The sequence below is a fragment of the Cryptomeria japonica genome, chromosome 2, assembly GCF_030272615.1.
Source record: "Cryptomeria japonica chromosome 2, Sugi_1.0, whole genome shotgun sequence".
NCBI classification, from domain to species: domain Eukaryota; kingdom Viridiplantae; phylum Streptophyta; class Pinopsida; order Cupressales; family Cupressaceae; genus Cryptomeria; species Cryptomeria japonica.
The window spans coordinates 20,979,032-20,999,802 of NC_081406.1; the positions used below are offsets into that span (position 1 = coordinate 20,979,032).

General features: G+C 32.9%; 1 long non-coding RNA gene across 1 annotated transcript; it reads left to right on the forward strand.

Annotated features, from left to right (window-relative positions):
• Positions 1 to 16,847: 16,847 nt before the first annotated feature.
• Positions 16,848 to 20,419, forward strand: LOC131035402 (uncharacterized). The gene is made up of 3 exons (XR_009103955.2): positions 16,848 to 17,883; positions 19,915 to 20,153; positions 20,255 to 20,419. It is a non-coding gene; the product is annotated as an uncharacterized LOC131035402 (long non-coding RNA).
• The last annotated feature ends 352 nt before the right edge of the window (positions 20,420 to 20,771 follow it).

Genomic DNA, 20,771 nt, shown 5'->3' on the forward strand with positions numbered 1-20,771 from the left:
TTTGCTTGGCAATCTCAACATTTTGTTGGGGAATCATTTTATAAGCTGCCTTATAAGGAAAGGATGCTCCGGGAATGAATTCTATTTGATGGCTTATGGTTCTTTTAGGAGGTAAGGTGGCTGGATGTCCATCACTTACTATGCCTTTGAATTTCTTCAACAAATCTTGCACCTCTATTGGCAAATCTGCTTGCTCTTTCTTGTCTTCCTCTTTGGGCTTCATTACTAGTGAAAACCCTATACCTTCACCTTCCTCAAGTGTCTTCAAGAATTGCTTTTCACTTACCAAAAGAGCATTAGGACCTACTGCCCTCTTTTCACCTTCCTCAAGGATAGACTGAATCTTGAATGTGACTCCATCTTTCTTGAATGAGTATGCATTCTTGGCTCCATCATGGATAGCTTGTCTATCAAATTGCCATGGTCTTCCCAATAGAAGATGGCATGCATCTAGGGGTAGGACATCACATAACACCTTGTCCTTATACCTCCCAATGGTAAAATCCACCCATGCTTTCTCATTGACTAGGACATGTTGGCCTCTGTTCAACCAAGTGACTCTATAAGGATTGTTGTGAGGTATCCTTTGCAATTTGAGCTTACTCACTGCCTCTTATAACACAATGTTGTCTGTTGACCCATAATCAATAAACCCTTTGTAAACTTTGTCCATCATTTGATCCTAAATAAGGACCTTCTTTGGCTTGGTTCTTCTCTAACTGGTTCTTTGATCAACATTCTCCTTATTATCAAGTTGTCACCTACCTCTGACTCTAAGGCAACCTCTGAAGTCTTACTGCTTGAAGACTCTTCTTGAAGATAGTTCACTCTTCTTTCACTACCATGTGATGATGATCCCTTCTTTGGACACCTATATGTTGGATGACCAAGTTGGTTGCAATGGTAACACTTCATTGTTGCAAAGTATGAGGAACCTCTACCTTGTCCACTAGATCTTCCTCTAAAACTATTGTTTGATCCCCTTCCTCTATTGAATCCTCCTCTATTAGTGCCACTCTCTTGCTGCTCAGTGAGTTTAGACTCTCCTTGTGCTCTTTGTTTACAACTTCTTCCTCCAAAGCCTCCCCTATGGCCTCTATTATCTTTTCCTCTACCCCTGCCCCTATTGCTGCTTGAGTCATGTGTTCTTTTTTAGTTTTTCCTCCACCTTAAGGACAAGTTGATAGGTTTTATGGACTATTTTTGGGCTTATTAGACTAATTTCTTCTTGGATGTTCCATCGTAGACCATTTAGGTACCTAGCAACCTTGAGACTCTTCTTCCACCGCATGAGATCTAAGGCTAAGTTTGTGAAACTCCTCCGTATAGCTATTGACATCAAGGTCTTTTTGTCTTAAGTTTTGCCTCTCCCTATGAATTTGCACTTCATAGTCATCCGAGAGATAGACTTCTTTAATTTTGACTAACATCCCTTTCCAAGAAGAGATGGGTGCTTTGCCCATTTTCTTCCTCTCATCTTGCACAAATTTCCACCATGTGAGAGAAGCTCCTCTCATCCTTGACTTGGCTACCTTGACTCTCTGGGCTTTATTTATTCCTTCACATTCAAAATGGTTCTCCATGCCTTCTATCCATTCTAGGACCACTTCTACCTCTATCTTACTAGTGAACAATGGCAATCCTTCCAGTGATTTACCACTTAAGGCCTTCAATTCCTTCAGGAAAGGTTCTTGCTCTAGGATAGGATTAGGTTTAGGTATTTTGTCTATCTCTAACACTTCTTTACCCTTCCCTTCAACTCCTTCTACCTTTACCAACACTTCATCTGCCTTGGTTTCTACCTCACCAAGCTTACTCTCCAATTCTAGCAACTTCTCCTTCAGGAGTCTATTCTCTTCCTCATGATCATCTACTTTCTTTGCCAACTCTGCATTGGTCACCATGTTGTTATCTCCAACATATTCCACTCAGGATATCTACTCACCTAGCCCAAATCTTATAATCTCTGATACCAATTTGATGGGGTTCACCTAGTTTGCTTAACACTTCACCTAGTTGGTGTTGCTTAGTTCCACCAACTCACTAGGTCTAGTTGCTCTCTAGACCCCCAAGTTCTTCTCAGTCTCTTCTAGGGATTTACTCTTGACCATTCCAAAGTGTTTTCTTCAAGTGTTTTGGCTAGGAACCCTACCAATTCATAGTGCTTCCCATGTGCTCAATTATGGCTTCTTGACTTCAACTTGTCAAATTGACCTCCTACTGTCATGAGTTGATGCAGAGGTGTGGAGGTGTCCTCTAACATGTTTTGAATGCATTTAGGGTCAATTTGAGGTTTCTTACCGATTTCAAAATCTTGCCTAGAAAACGACTACAAGGAATTAACCCTATTAGGCCTCCAAAATCCGGTTTTCTAGGGCTTGAGTGAAAATGATCCAAAAGACCCCCTAGCAAGTTTGGATTTTCTTCAATTTTTCACCTAACCTCAAGATATTTTTGTGGTTTTGGCTTCTTGTTTCACCATACAATATGCTAACCCCAAAATGAGGGTTTTGGAGGGTTTCTAGGCCTTCTAGCCGGCAATGAGTGGTCAAGTTGGGGTTTGGGCATCAAATGACTTTTTCAAGGCTTATCCTTGCACTGGAAACTTTGTCCCAACTTCATGGACCCCTCCAAAAGCTTATATGGTGGTTGGGTGTAATGTCCCCTACTAGGAATTGGCCTATAATTAATCCACCTCAACAAGCTTATGACCTAAAATAATAATTCCATCTTGACATGAATCAAATCACTGATATTCCATAGTTCAATTGATTTATCAATTATTAAATTGTGCATTCACTATACTAGGTAATTAGTGTAATCATTCATAATGCTAAATGTGAATGTCAACTTTTATCACTGCTTTAGCTTTAAAGACAAAGAGGAATGTCTTTGTTATTAACGAGCTTGGATACCAATTAAATAGGTTCCCTCAAGATTTACAGGTTGCTGATTCTCACCCTATCTTGGGACTTAACTTCTTAAACACTGACAGTATTAATAAGAATTAAATATAAACATATTCTTCTTACTGTTTATTATCTTATGAACTCTTTTTTTTTATTTAGAATAATATATGATTCTTATTTTGATTTAATCATATAAATCAATAAATAAATAAGTTAAATAATATTATCAATTATTTATATGTTTGCTAATACCCTATTATTAATACTACTAGTGCTTAGTACATTATTAGTTATGAGTATATTTAGTGGCTGTAATGGCAGACAGATCTGACGCATGTCAGATCTGGTCTGCCACTGCCATGAAATTATAGATTATTATAATACATATTTTCAGACTATGTTAATACTATTATTGAAATTCTTCATTAAGACATTATCAGGTTTCACATACCAAGCATACAAATTAGGCACATCAGTATATTTAGTGGCTGTAATGGCAGACAGATCTGACGCATGTCAGATCTGGTCTGCCACTGCCATGAAATTATATATTATTATAATACATATTTTCAGACTATGTTAATACTATTATTGAAATTCTTCATTAAGACATTATCGGGTTTCACATACCAAGCATACCAATTAAGCACATCACCATGCATACCATTAGGAACAAGGATGTTCCACCTATAATTTAATAATAGTTTTGATCTGATCCAATCCTCCCTCCTATTCTCTGCCATACATCTCCTTATCTGAGCTTTTTCCTTATTTCCATTACTACGTCTGACTAATAATGTTCCCCCCCGATCCTCCTGGGATGATTGTGAATGATTTCTTATATCTTCGTAAGACTGATAAGTTATGCTGCCAAGAGACGTGTCTTATGTTAACGCACCACTTCATTACTAATTTGGTTATCGATTGCTTTTAACCAATCCTAATCTTATGATAGGCGCATAGGTTATCTTATTCAATCTAACTTGGTAGTGGTTGCTTGTGATTATAGTCGCTGCCTTTAGCCACCCCGATTCTTGTGTCTTCCAGTAGATATCGGTTAGTGTATTATTTTGACTTGCTTATGATAATGTGATCGGTGTCATTATTACAAGTCATTGATGCTTGGATTCAATTTATCTATAATGTAATATTATCCTTCATGATATCCTTACTCCTTTTGATCTATATCGCATATGATAACTCGTCTCTTCAAGGTAATTGTTATGTCTTAGATATTATTTTCTTCTGGTTTGTATAGTTCCGATACTAACGTTATTAACATTGATGCTCATGAACGTCTTCATGGGAAGACTAACCCTTATTCAATGCTTCACTATTGACTCTCCATATGTAACATTAACCTCCCTTAATAACACTTAGGAATTTATCCTAATCATTCTTGCTTCCTCTATACTCGTCCCTTGGTTGGATGCTGATTGTCAATATAAGGATAATCGCTGATATACAACTGTGACCCCTCACAATTCATTCATAATTCTAATCATTAATAACATAATCATTGTTAACGACCAATGTTTGGTCAATGTCGTGTTCTTCATGTGTTATCGACTAGTTTTGTGATATTGATTAATAGCATGTTGGCTATCCCTTGCAGTTGTTGACCAATTGGTTTACCAATGGCGTTCTATAAGATTTTATGCCTATATATATTTTTTAAGGGCCTCTTCAGCCGTTGTTTACTTCTTGATAGTATCAAGAGTTGTAAAATTTATATTATTATTAATTTAAATATTCCAAGAATATTATTATTAATTAAATAATAATATTTAATAAATAAATAATAATAATCATATATAAAAATAATAATAATTAATTGTAGACACCCAAAATTGTCCAGTCTAATTAAATAAATATTATTTATTTAATTATCTAAGCCTGATTCTTCTATTAATTAAATAAATCTGTATTTATTTAATTAATTCATTTATCCTCTTCTAGCCTTATTTCTCATTTAAATAAATACATTTATTTATTTAAATTATCCTTTTCCTAAATTAAATAAATATCTTATTTATTTAATTGATCCCACTTCTTCTATTAATTAAATAAATCTTTTAATTAATTCATTAACCTTTTCTACTCATGACACATGTCATTCATCTCTTAATTCATACACTACCTACCCCTTTCATTATTTTATTATTTCTTTTACCTACCCTCTAATCATAGCTGACCTCCTTTTACACCTCTCAATCTTATCCCTCCATTTCATATTGTGTCTTTTATTTAAGGAGATGCCTTCTTCATTATCAAACCCTAATCGACAATCTGGAGGACTCGACTACACTACGATCCTACTTGCAACCACATTCCGTTCTTTGTTGAGCTCTTGTGCATATAAAATCTGAGAGCAAATATATATCAAGCAAGATCAATGGAGATAGGAAGAATGGAGGTCAAAACCCTATTGGACATGTGATGGTATAATCTTTGTGATTTCATGTGATTTGCATTGTCTTAGGTAATCTTCATATGTTATGGTGGATCTTTGTTGATTGTTAGGCTAGGGTTTTGTGGTTGGATTGATTTAGCCTTTCAATATTGTTATTATTGTTATCCATTTTCACCATACGCATTAATAATCATAACAAATAATAATTTAGAGGAAAATCGTGAAGTCTCATAAATGAGATGATTTCCCAATATTATTAAATGTTAATTAATAAATGTTTTAATTATCATATTTATTTAATCCAATGTCCAAAAAAAGGGGTTATGACAGTCCGCCCTTCCCGAATTTGCTTGTCCTCAAGCAAATGTTTATTTTAATTTCCTCAACTAAGCCATTTAAACAACACAGAGCATATACATGGGAAACATGAAGCATACACGTGGAAGGCACAGAGCATACACATGGAAAACATGAAGCATACATATATGCAAACACAGAGTATACATGTGAATAAACACATTGTGAAATTTCTTTTTTGTTATGAGTAGAAACACAAATCAACATGAGCTTGATGCAAAAACATAAACACTCAATCTAGTTTGTGATCTCAGGTAGAGTATTTAAGAATTTCAAATGGAGTAAATATAATGAGTCTGATTAGCCATATCGACAAAGAGGATAGATAGCACAATGTTTGGATACTTTCCTCAAGTATTAATTAATGGATTATGCTTAACTCCCTATTCACCATTACTGAAAGAGAAAAGATTTAGACACAACGTGAAGTATGCATCACTCTGCGATCTAAAGAAAAGATAAAAACAATGAATTTTAACAATTGATTTTTGGGTATGAGTAATTAGCCAGATTCACTTAAGATCATTTGTTTATCAATAAGTCAATTCCCATATTTAGTTCCTAGTGGAATCGAGAGGACTAGCTACCATAGGATGCCCATAGCGCTTATCAGGCCCAAGGGCGGTACACTCCCCCTTGGCCCAACTGCCAATAGACCTTTAGTCAACTCCAGTGGGTGGCCTACCTGACAGAGGCCTAGTTCCTGCTATCCCTGTTGCCTAATTCCCCATCTATCCCACTGGGTTTGGATATGCAACTGCCTTATTCATTATCTTGGTAGTATCTTGTATCATTCCTACTAGTCCTTAATTGCATAACGCTATTTATTCCTCAAATAGTAGTTGTAGTCTATTTATTAGTTAATTTATTTAAGATTATACTGTTATCAATGAGATAATTCCATACTTATTCCCTAGTGAGGCCAAGGAGAAGTAGGTGCAATAGGATGCCCGTAGAGCTTATCAGGCCCAAGAGCGGTACAATCCCCCTTGGCCCAACTTGTGGCAGATTTTTGGTCACCCACAGTGGGTTGCCTACCTGACAGAGGCCTAGTTCCTGCTATCCCATGGCCCTAATCCCTTGTATCTTACTAGGTTTGGGTATGCAATTTATCCATTCATCATTACTTAATAATTAATCTATGGTTTCTTTATGGGAAGAATCCTTGTGATCTTAAATTCACATTAATAATGCAATTCAATATTGACTTGTAATTTCAATAATTATTTGTGTATGCATTAACCTTCTCCGTATTCACTTCCTCAGTGAGATCAAAGGGTTTAGACGCAATGAGACGCCCGTAGCGCTTATTAGGTCCAGGTGTGGTTTACTCTCCCTTGGCCTCACTAATGGCAGTCTTACAGTTGCCATAGCGGTTGATGTACCTGACAGAGGCCTAGTTTCTGCTGACCTCATTGCTCTACCCCATTTCACTAATGGTTCATATCGAATTTATGCTTAATTTATTCTCAATTTACATGCCAGCTTATTTGTTATATATATATATATATATATATATAGATATATATATATATATATATTTATTTATTTATTTTATTTATTTTATTTATTTATTATATAAATATATATATATATATATTAAGTATTTTAAATGCCACATGGATATGCCTAGTTATCCACAATTCTAATTTGAATTATTCTGAAGTCATACCCATTCAATATCTATTTGGCTGATAATAATAAATTTTAAATTCATCTTATGAGATGGCACCCTCGTTGCTTATCGGTCATGGTATTTGCCTCTGTTTCTTGACTAGAATAAATCGTTGATTCAATCTTACCCAACAGGATGGCAAGATCATAGCTCTGATACCATTTGTAATGTCCCCTACTAGGAATTGGCCTATAATTAATCCATCTCAACAAGCTTATGACCTAAAATAATAATTCCATCTTGACATGAATCAAATCACTGATATTCCATAGTTCAATTGATTTATCAATTATTAAATTGTTCATTCACCATACTAGGTAATTAGTGTAATAATTCATAATGCTAAATGTGAATGTCAACTTTTATCACCGCTTTAGCTTTAAAGACAAAGAGGATTGTCTTTGTTATTAACGAGCTTGGATACCAATTAAATAGGTTCCCTCAAGATTTACAGGTTGCTGATTCTCACCCTATCTTGGGACTTAACTTCTTAAACACTGACAGTATTAACAAGAATTAAATATAAACATATTCTTCTTACTGTTTATTATCTTATGAACTCTTTTTTTTATTTAGAATAATATATGATTCTTATTTTGATTTAATCATATAAATCAATAAATAAATAAGTTAAATAATATTATCAATTATTTATATGTTTGCTAATACCCTATTATTAATACTACCAGTGCTTAGTACATTATTAGTTATGAGTATATTTAGTGGCTGTAATGGCAGACAGATCTGACGCATGTCAGATCTGGTCTACCACTGCCATGAAATTATAGATTATTATAATACATATTTTCAGACTATGTTAATAATATTATTGAAATTCTTCATTAAGACATTATCAGGTTTCACATACCAAGCATACAAATTAGGCACATCAGTATATTTAGTGGTTGTAATGGCAGACAGATCTGACGCATGTCAGATCTGGTTTGCCACTGCCATGAAATTATATATTATTATAATACATACTTTCAGACTATGTTAATACTATTATTGAAATTCTTCATTAAGACATTATCGGGTTTCACATACCAAGCATACCAATTAAGCACATCACCATGCATACCAATAGGAACAAGGATGTTCCACCTATAATTTAATAATAGTTCTGATCTGATCCAATCCTCCCTCCTATTCTCTGCCGTACATCTCCTTATCTGAGCTTTTTCCTTATTTCCATTACTACATCTGACTAATAATGTTCCCCCCTGATCCTCCTGGGATGATTGTGAATGATTTCTTATATCTTCGTGGGACTGATAAGTTATGCTGCCAAGAGACGTGTCTTATGTTAACGCACCACTTCATTACTAATTTGGTTATCGATTGCTTTTAACCAATCTTAATCTTATGATAGGCGCATAGGTTATCTTATTCAATCTAACTTGGTAGTAGTTGCTTGTGATTATAGTCGCTGCCTTTAGCCACCCCGATTCTTGTGTCTTCCAATAGATATCGGTTAGTGTATTATTTTGACTTGCTTATGATAATGTGATCGGTGTAATTATTACAAGTCATTGATGCTTGGCTTCAATTTATCTATAATGTAATATTATCCTTCATGATATCCTTACTCCTTTTGATCTATATCGCATATGATAACTCGTCTCTTCAAGGTAATTGTTATGTCTTAGATATTATTTTCTTCTGGTTTGTATAGTTTCGATACTAACGTTATTAACATTGATGCTCATGAACGTCTTCATGGGAAGACTAATCCTTATTCAATGCTTCACTATTGACTCTCCATATGTAACATTAACCTCCCTTAATAACACTTAGGAATTTATCCTAATTATTCTTGCTTCCTCTATACTCGTCCCTTGGTTGGATGCTGATTGTCGATATGAGGATAATCGTTGATATACAACTGTGACCCCTCACAATTCATTCATAATTCTAATCATTAATAACATAATCATTGTTAACGACCAATGTTTGGTCAATGTCATGTTCTTCATGTGTTATCGACTGGTTTTGTGATATTGATTAATAGCATGTTGGCTATCCCTTGCAGTTGTTAACCAATTGGTTTACCAATGGCGATCTATAAGATTTTATGCCTATATATATTTTTTAAGGGCCTCTTCAGTTGTTGTTTACTTCTTGATAGTATCAATAGTTGTAAAATTTATATTATTATTAATTTAAATATTCCAAGAATATTATTATTAATTAAATAATAATATTTAATAAATAAATAATAATCATATATAACAATAATAATAATTAATAATCATAACAAATAGTAATTTAGAGGAAAATCGTGAAGTCTCATAAATGAGACGATTTCCCAATATTATTAAATGTTAATTAATAAATGTTTTAATTATCATATTTATTTAATCCAATGTCCAAAAAAAGGGGTTATGACATTGGGCATACACCCCTGCACTTAGCACTTCAATTTCACATTCTTTCCTCTAGCTAGGTTGCTCCTGGACTCGCCTAGAACAAGGTGACAACCACATTGAAACTCATCTCCAGCACTTGTCCCTACATATGTACACTTTACAGGTTGTTTCCATTCATTTCCCAACAATCCATGATGGCAGCATGTGTGGAACTCATGGGGCAACCATTTTTAAAAACTGCTATATTCAAGCCAAAATTGGTTGTTTACAAACCAAAGAAAGAAAACACCAAATTAAACTATCTACAAAGCCTTAAATGGAATTGAATATACTGTAACACACTAGAGAAACTCAATCCATTTTCAATTAGAAAATGAGTAAAATCAAGCCAAAATGCTGCCAACTAGTCTGAAAATGAGTAGTTTCAGATTGTTGAACTTACAAAACACATTATCCAACCTTGGTAACCATGCAAGAGAGGGTAATTATATCTTTTCCCACATGTGGAGTCATCCTAGGGCGTTGGAAAATCCCTAACTCCATCGCTAACCAATTCAGGGCAAAAGTTGTCATGACAACTTTTTGCAATTTTGCACTTTTACACTTTTTGGTCTTCCAACCTATGAGACCTATTCTAAGTCATCACACATGAATTTTAAAACATTTCTAAGACTAATTTAACCCTCCCTAATTTCTATACCAAGTTTTGACACTTTTGACCATCAAGAAGGTCAACTACCTACTCAAACCACTATTTAGGCCCAAAATGCAAACCTAAGAAGAATGAACTCAACCTAGGCCTACATTGACTCTAAAAATCACTCTTGGACCCTCCTAGAGTCCTTATTCACTACTGACTTGGCTAGGGTCAATATAAGCCAAAATTGAGAAAACTAGATAGTCTAAGTCCTAGGTGCTCCTGCACCAGATATGTTCAAACACATGGGGTACATAGATACTAATAGTGTAGGTACTATTGATGACAAGAAGAGTACATACAATTATGTATTTAATTTTGGAACAAGTGTGGTATGATGGGAATCCAAGAAATAATTGATTATTACACTTTCATCATCATAGGTAGAGTATGTAGTAGCATGCCATGCAATTTGGACAAAAACCATGTTAATATATTTGAGGTATAAATAGGAAGGACCAACAAAGATTTTTTGTGAAAAAATTCCAGCGATTACAATATCCAACAATCTTGTATTTCACAAAAGGAGTAAGCATATATAGACAAAAATATTATTTCATTACAAATGCGATTAATAATGGAGAAGTTTATTTGTAATATTATAGGTCTAAAGATAAAATATTCAATACTCAAGGTTGAATATGTTCAAACACATAGGGTGCATAGATACTAATAGCGTAGGTGACGTTAACAAGAAGAAGAGTACATACAATTATGTATTTCATTTTGAAATAAGTGTGGTATGATGGGAATCCAAGAAATACTCAATTATTATTCTTTCATGATCATAGGTAGAGTATCTAGTAGCATGCTATGCAATTTGGATGAAAATAGTGTTAACAAAATTTGAGGTATAAATAGGAAGAAGCAACAAATATTTTTTGTGAAAAAAAATCAGTAATTGCATTGCTTCATTACACATATTAATAATGAAGAAGTTTAATTGGAATATTATAGGTCTAATGATCAAATATTCAATTCTCAAGGTTGGATATGTTCAAACATGTAGGGTATATAGATACTAATAGTGCAAGTAGCATTGATGACAAGAAGATTGCATACAATTATGTATTTCATTTTGGAACAAGTGTGGTATTATGGGAATTCGAGAAATAATCGATTGTTATTCTTTCATCACCATAGGTAGAGTATGTAGTAGCATGCCATGAAATTTGGATAAAAGAGTATAAACAAATTTGAGGCATCAATAGGAAGAAGCAATAAAGCTTTTTTGTGACAAAATTTTAGTAATTGCACTATCTAACAATCTTGTATTTAAAATGAATAAATTAAGCATGTATAGGCATGAGATACTATTTTATTACAAATGTGATTAATGTTGATGAAGTTTGTTTGGAATATTATAGGTCTAATGATCATATATTCAATACTCAAGGTTGGATATGTTCAAATACATAGGGACATAGCTACTAATAGTGCATGTAATATTGATGTCAAGAAGAGTACAAATAATTATGTATTTCATTTTAGAAAAAAGTGTGGTTTGATGGGAATCCAAGAAAAACTTAATTTTTACGCTTTCATCATCATAGGTAAAGTATGTAGTAGCATTCCTTGCAATTTGGATGAAAAGAGTGTTAACAAATTTGAGGTATAAATAGGAGGCAACAAGATTTTTTGTGACCAAATATCAATGATTGCACTATCCAACAATCTAGTATTTCACAAGAGGATTAAGCATGCATTGACACGATAAACTATTTGATTACATATGTGATTAATAATAGAGAAGTTTATTTAGAATATTATAGGTCTAATGATCAAATATTCAATACTCAAGGTTGGATATATTCAATCACATAGGACACATAGATACTAATTGTCCAGGTTGTATTGATGACAAGAAGAGTACAAATTAAAATTATATATTTACTTTTGGATCAAATGTGGTATTATGGGAATCCAAGAAATAACTGATTGTTACTCTTTCATAATCAAGGTAGAGTATGTAGGAAAATATCATGCAATTTGGATGAAATGAGTGTTAACAAATTTTAGGTATAAATAGGAAGAACCAATAAAGATTTTTTGTAATCCATGGTTGTGTAATCATTCTAAGGAATTGATATTTAGCATTATGAGGAAGTGAATTATTTTTCACTAATATTGTATAATAATCCTTTAAAAATGGCTCTTATATGTGGAGTCACCACCCCAAAGCCATTGCTTGACCTATGTTAGTTAGTAGCAATACTATTACAATTAGTGTAGTTTACAAACTCAATTATGTCTCTCTCAACCCAATTAGTTAAGCCTTTAAACTTATGTAAGGATTTGTAAATATTCTTTCAAGATTTGTTAAACATGAATTAAGTTTTGAGTCTTAGTTCATGGTTAAATTCAATTTATTCTTAATACATCACATTAACTCAAACATTAGCACAAAATTTTTCTATGACAAGATTTGGTATGTTCCATAACTTTGTCTTTCTCTTAGAATTTGAAATGTACACATATAAGACCAATATTAGTGAGTTTCTATCATATAACTCAAAAGAATGGTAAAATAGTTAATATATAGAATATAGATAAAAATATTTTTCTAGGATTAGGAAATAATTTTTTATCTTTTACAAAAGTCGTTAAAGTTAAGATTTTTCATTGTGAAAATTAAATATATCAATGCAAAAAACATTTTTATGATTTTAAGGAAGTTGGGAAACTATTTGGTGACCAATTTTCCAACAAGGTCATGCAAGTTTGTGCTCTATAAGTCAACACATGATTTCATCTTTACATATTAAACAAGCTTACCAATTATGATGTACATAAATTTTGTTATTTTTAACACAATTTTTTTTTTTTGACTAAACTTAATAACAAAACATACTAATTTTGTAAGTGCTTCCTCTCCAAATTTAAGTAATGTCCTTGTGGAGAGGGGGCACTATGATTTATATTCTCACGTTAGATGAGAAAAATGTGGAGTTATTTGTACTTGAACATTTCTAAGATGTTTTTTATAATTTAAAAATAAAATAATAGAATTATCATTATGCATAAAGCTCATTGAAAATACCATAAGATTAATATAAATTTCTAACCATGATTCTTTGATAGATCTACTAAGGGTTTTCTACTAAAATAGAATTTTGTTTTTTTAAAATACATTAAAAATTTTGACCCTCTAATTCTATCATAAGGCCACATCTAAAGGAATATTTTTATATAACAAATAAAGATTTATATTATACCAATAACAATTCAATGATATGCACTAGAAGATCTAAAACTTCTCAAGGATTATGGGGATGATGAAGAAGAGGAGTAGATTGCCCATTGTGGTACCAGTGAACCCTAGAATTGGCATGTGCTGGTTGTAGAGCTGGAGGATACGAGTGCTAGGGTTGACCACTTGGAAACCCCTCAAAATTGTATTGGGTTCAAAAGAAATAGAGACTAGATCAAACATCTTGAGAATGGAATTGAAAGCTTGGTTAGAATCAAGAAGAATATGATGCAAAGGGTTGTTGTAGGGTTGGTGACCATTGGTAGAAAGATGGAGCAGAAAAAGAAAACTCTAGTGAGCACAAAGGAGGAGAAAGCCAAAGAAAAGAAGACTAGTGCCTCTTTAATCTAGGAAATTGAACTAGAGTATATGTTAGAAGGATGGGGCTATATTGCTTAGTTCCCCCTTTTTTTTAATTAGGATTTATTTTTTGGCTAGTAGTTGATCTTAGGTTGGTGTCTCTGAACTTTATTAGTATTTGTTGTTTTAAGTACTATTTGTAAACTCTTTGTTTGATTTTTTTGTGGGATTTCTCTCCAAGCCTTTCTTTTGTTTTGTTTATGGTTTTTGATATGGATGTGAAATGGTTAAGGGCCCTTCCCCACTTAAAATAATAAAAAATAATTCAATAACAATTATTACAAATTTCTTTTAAAATTTTTAATTTCTTATCAAACATATTGTACTCAATGCTACACATGCACTCCAAATTATAAGATGCCTTAAATGGAATATAAAATTGTTATCCTTAATGATAGATATACACATCATGATTAAAATGCTAGAGAAAACAGAGCCTTTTGGAAAAAGAGCAAATATTTTACTAAAATCAATAAGTCAAAAACTCCTTTCTTAAAAACCTTGCAAGTCAAGGAACTCCTTATTCTTTTTTATACAAAATCTAATGACATCTCACGGTTATGGTTGATGCTTGCAAAACGTGGAGTTGTTTGTAGTTAAACATTCCTATAAAATACATTATTCTTTTGAGGATTTTTTATTTTTACTTTTTAAACTCTTATATTTAAGAAAAAATTTAGTATAATAGAGTTATCATTATGCATAAAACTCCCTAATAATAATGTATGATGGCTATAAATTTCTAACAACCCTTATTTAATATCAAGAGTTTCCTACTAAAATAATGATAAATCCTCAATTGAAAAATAATTTATAATTTATTCAAAAGTTGATTTTACCTATCTAACTCCACCATAAGACCACATCTTTAAAAAAATAAAAATTAACAAATAAAAATGAATATTATATGTGTAAGGACTCAATAGAAATAATTACAAATTTACTTTACAATTTTTTTTAATGAAATATATTGGACTAATGTTGCACATGTACTCCAAATCATAGGATGCTTAGAACAAATAGACCCCTTACGCATAAACTCAAATAGACATTAAACTTTAGAGCTCAACATAAATAATATACATAACGATAGCTGTGTACATGATGATTAAAGTACTCAAAAACAAAAACTTTTGTAAAAGGAACAAAAACTTTACTAAAACCAGCAACCTAATGCTCCCGTTTTAACAAACCTTGCATGCCAAGGAACTCCTTAATCTTGTTCATACAAAAGCTGATGACATCTTGAGCTAACTCTGTTACCTTGTACAGACAACCTTGCGAAGGAGCTCCTTCAAATAATAGCTGAGAGCATCCTGCATTTTCACCTGTGACCATACAATCATTTCGCCAGGAAATCCGAAAGCTTGACATTTGATGAATTTAAGCAGCTCCCAAAACTTTTGTACACAAAACTCTGAAACAAGGATGCCCATTCTGCCAAAGCGTACCGCTATTTGGCCTATAATAAAATGAAGATGGCTGAAACATTGACTCAAAATGACGCCGCATGCATCTAAGGTCTTCCGTCCTGAACCCATTACAACTCTTTTGCTCAAATAAAAAACAAAATGGAGAAAGCAAAACAATTTACTCAAAATCTTTCCCATACCCACAACGCCTTTGACTGCAAGAAACTTCAACAGATTACAAGCTTGACGTAGCACAAAGCAAAAGACCGAAATGAAAAGATGGGATACAATCCTTCCCATACCCACAAGGCCTTTGACTGCAATAATACTAAGGTAGCCAAACACGCCAATACTGTTGTTGTTTTGATCACTCACAACATTTTCACAAGACCTTCCTCTTAAAACGTTTTCCCTACCCTTACTTATAGTGATTGTTTCACCAGTTTGAAGCTTCCTATTGACACCTCCTTTCTCCATATTATAAGCTTGACGCAGCACAAAACAACAGACCAAAACAATAAGCGAATTCTTTCCTAATCTCACAGACTTTTCATTACAGGGATCCATAACACATTTCACAACATTCAATATTCTCCCCCATAAAGAATATGAACCTTTCTTCCCATGACCAGGACCAGAATTCTCATTTGATATAGTGGGTTCAACAATATCATTGAGTGTCTGATGATAAGCGTTTGGAAAAGGAGAAACAGGATAAGGGATTTTGCTTCTTACTGTAATATCTCTGAGAGGACGTGGCGATGGCGGTGAAGGAGTCCTGTTTGCTTGTGCTGCGCTTGCAACTGCGTCAACTATGCGCTGATAATCATAAGGCTTTTCGAACCCATTTTCAATGGAATCTTGGGTAAATCTCAGCTTCTCCGGGCTCAATTGAGCCATTCGCTGTGATTCTTTTTCAAAACAAGTTGAAGTCGCTTCATGATTAACTTTAGCAGGGATGTCGATCCTTATCGTACCATTTATTCCTATTGATGGAGGCGGAACACCATGACTGATCCCTTTGACACGGTTGATACCTCCCCTTACACGGGGAAAATAGGTATCACTAGAAAATCGTCTTTGCATGCGCAGATCAAACATCAATCTGGAGAAGAAATCCTCCAATCTTTTGCTATAAACTGGCTGAGTGTTAGTTTGTTAGCTTTGGACATCTGGATGATTAATTAGTAAATAATTGTTTTACTAACTAATTAGTTAGAGTAGGGACAATTATTTGTTAATTAATTGATCACTTTTGGAAGCAACTAGAAACCGATTTTGTTATTGGTTGTTGGGTTGTTTTAATCTCAACCGTTGATTGAGAATCAATCTCGGCCGTTGGTTTATCAACGAAGGTAGTATAAAAGGAGGTCTAGAGGCATTTGGAAAACACATCTTGGAGAGCATTTGCAGTGTTAGCAAATGTGTTTGCAGTAATAGCAAACAGTCTTGCAGTGTTAGCAAGAGGCACAATGATAGCGTTGGGAGATAGCAGTGGAGGAATATCAGCAGAAGGAATTGGGAGATTGTCGGGGTTCTGCCAATGAGAGGCAAGGAATTTTGTATCTCTTAATTTGCTGAAGTTTAATATATGTCTCATTTGCAATACTGGTTTTCCCTTTGGGGTTTTTCCAAGGACAATTTGTCCGAAAATATCGTGTTCACTGTGTTGAGTATTTTATGTGTTTTGTGGAGTTGTAGTTGTGTTATTTTTCAATATTTGTTGAGAAGCAAATAATCTGTATGATATAAGAGATTAATAATCAGTAACTACAATAGAATTTCCACACCGAGCCCATTCCACATTCATGATGGGCACTCCGGCTTTTCTCAACACCCAGAGCCTTCTATTGTCCAGACACCACATCCGACCCATCCTATCAACCACAGTCAAGGGCATGAAGACTCCGGGATTCAACTGGTTGCTTCTAATTTGATCCACTGCGTCATGTATGCGCTGATAATCATAAGGCTTTTCTAACCTATTTTCAATGGAGTCTTGGGTAAATCTCAGGTTCTCTGGGTTAACATAAGCCATCGGCTGTGATTATTGATCAAAACGACTAGATCTCGCTTTATAATTTGACTGCAATTTCTGTTTCTTTTTATCGACCAAATCATCGCAAGGCACAGATTGAGGGCAGCACAGATCAGCGCTAGAGAGAGGGTTGAAGATTGAGGGCAGCACAGAGACGGGCAGGCAGGCAGAGAGAGGGTTGGAGATCGAGGGCAGCGCTTGTGAGTGTTTTATTTTTGTTGCTAGCAGACGTGGGGACAGAGCAGCAGAGAGGCACCGGCTACCCAGGCAGCAAAATGGCGTGGGTTAACATCCCCATCCATTGCCGTGCCCCCATGCGCCATGCCATGTCTGCCTGCATAACCGTCCATGGTACAGTGTACCGGTTGGAATGTTTTTCGTTCACTAAGTCGTCAGATCCAAGGTAAGGAGAGAAAGTAAGAAAAATATTAGTTTTAAATTATTTCTAACAATCTTATAAAAACAAATATTTTCAAGTATTAAAATGGTAAAGTTTAAAAACAATTCTTTGAGCGTTACCATTTAAATTTGGACTGCAAAATCAGTTCTGAAAGTAAATAAGTTTGTAAAGTATATGTTTTTATGGTATAAAATAAATCTTTTTTCTTTATATGTAAGAATGAAAAATAGTAAAAATTTATAAATGGTAAGAATATAAATATAATTTCATATTATATATGTATTAAGAATTTTTGGAATTGAATTTTCAAATATTTTTTATCAACATTTTAGATCATATCTTATAAAATTAATGTATTTACATTATTTTAGATATTTTTTTAATAAATAATTATAAATGATAAAAATCTAACATATTAAATTTTAAATTTGATTTGCAATTATTTTTTATTAGTAGTTTGATTAGTAATTATTTCTTATGAATATTTGCTTCTATATGAAGGGAGAGGACCTAATAGTTGTGCACCCTAATTTCATGCTTCTCAAAATCTTACGTCGAAATTTCCAATCACTCCCAATTTTTTACAGTAGCTTACTTGGCAAGTCCCCTACTTATAACTAAGGTTTCAAGACCACATCATCAAATATGATGCCACATCAGCATGCTTTTTGCCAAGGTGTCGAAAACAACCCAAAAAAAAGGTGAGACCAATAGGCGTGCAAAAGGTGCCCCAATACTTGTGCAGTTGATGTGGCATCACATGATTGGTTTCTTTTTACAACAAAGGGTATATTTCATTCAATTATTGGTACTCATCCTCAACAATAATAACTTTAAAGTCACTGTAGACACCTAAAATTGTCCTCTTTAATTAAACAAATATTTTTTATTTATTTAATTATTTATCCTAAGTCTTCTATCTTTATTTATTTAATTAATTCACTTATCCTCTTCTAGCCTTTCCCTATTTAAATAAATACTTTTATTTATTTAAATTATATTTCTCCTAAATTAAATAAATATTATTTAATTGGTCCCACTTTCGCTATTAATTAAATAAATCTTTATTTATATAATTAAGTCATTCCTTTTTTCCTCTTATGACACATGTCATTTATTTTCATTTATCTTACCTACCCTCTCATTACTTTATTATTTTCTTTACGTACCATTTTATCTTGGCCGACCTCTTTTATTTCTTTTATTTTCTAAAGTGTCTTCTATATAAGAGGATACTCTCCTTCTTTCATGACCTTAACACTTTCATGCAATCAAGACTTCAAGTGATCAAGCGAACTTACAACCATCATCCGTTCTTTGTTGAGCTCTTTTGCACAATACAAAATCTGAGAGCAAAATCATCAAACAAGATCAATAGAGATAGGATATAATGAAGATTGAAATCCTATTTGGCAATGTGAATGGTATTGTTGTTGTTATTTGTTGATTTGCATGGTCACAGGTATCTTCATATGGTGAGTGTTTCATTGTGAGATTTAGATATTTTATAGTTGGATCTTTATAGTCTTGCAATAGTTTTCATCATCACTTTTCACCATATCACAGTTACAACTATTGGTGCAATGTTATAAAAAAATTGGACATTAAATCAACAAGTACGAGGGTATTAAATCAACAACTTCTATCAAAAGAATCATGCTCAACTACTGGGTCCTTTCCCCTAACTATAAAATATAAATTAATATAAAATATTAATTATTCAATTAAATTTAAAATATAGAGTTATATTTCAAATAAAATGTAAAAATATAAAATATATTATATAATATAAAATATTAAATTTAAGATTTAATTCTTTGACAAAATTTATTTTTTATAATTAATGATTATTTTAAAAAAACATAAAATTTAAAACAAACAAAATATAAAATCTATAATACAAACTTTAATGTACAATAAAAAATGCAAGGTGAGTACATTTATTCAAAAGTATTTTAGTAATTTACATGGTAATATTTCTTATTTTTATTTCTTATGCTAAACATATGCCATTTTGTACGTTTGAGCGATCAGGATAATACTCGACGACATCGATTACCTTTCTCTATTGATCTAAACCAAGTGATGACATATGAAATACAAGTTATAGATGGTAATTTATTAGCTATTCAATATTTTTATTACTTTTTAAAAAAATACTTAGTTCATGTTTCTAACCATTTTTTCATTTCCAATCAAACAAACAAGATACGAGTTGTGGAGATCAACCATCAATGCTATCCATGATCAAACCCTTCAACAAAGTGTTGCAAGTAATTAAGAATTTTAATACTGTTTTGATTAATTACATAATGCAATTTTACACTTGAACATTTTATCTAAGTTGATGTGTTAAATGTGTGTTTTATTGCAGTGTTAGATGATCCACAAAAAAATCAAGAACATATGTTACCTATTTTTGTTGATCCTAAGTAGACAACGACAACAATGGATGCAATGCAAGTTACAAATAGTAATGAAATTATGAAAGAAATTTTCTTAAATTTTGAGTCTTTAATTTATAAATTAATTGTATATATGTTGATATGTTAAATGTGAATGTTGTTGCAACTTTAAATGATCAACATAACACCCAAGAACATATGTTACCATTTTCCCTTGATCTTAACCAAACAATAACAGTAATCACTAATACATTTAGCCTAAAATTCTGATGGAGGTTTCCGACAGAGAAGGTATATTGTGATCAAACTTGATTTTTTTTTGAAAAAATGCCCGATTTCATCGGAATTACAACGATAATGCAACATTTGGCTTCGACGGAGAAGGAATTGGCAATGACATTTGGGTTTTTTTAGAAAAAGTGCCCGCATTCATCGAAATTCTGACGACCGCATGCATTCCTTAAGAAAAAAAGAAAAGACCAAGTC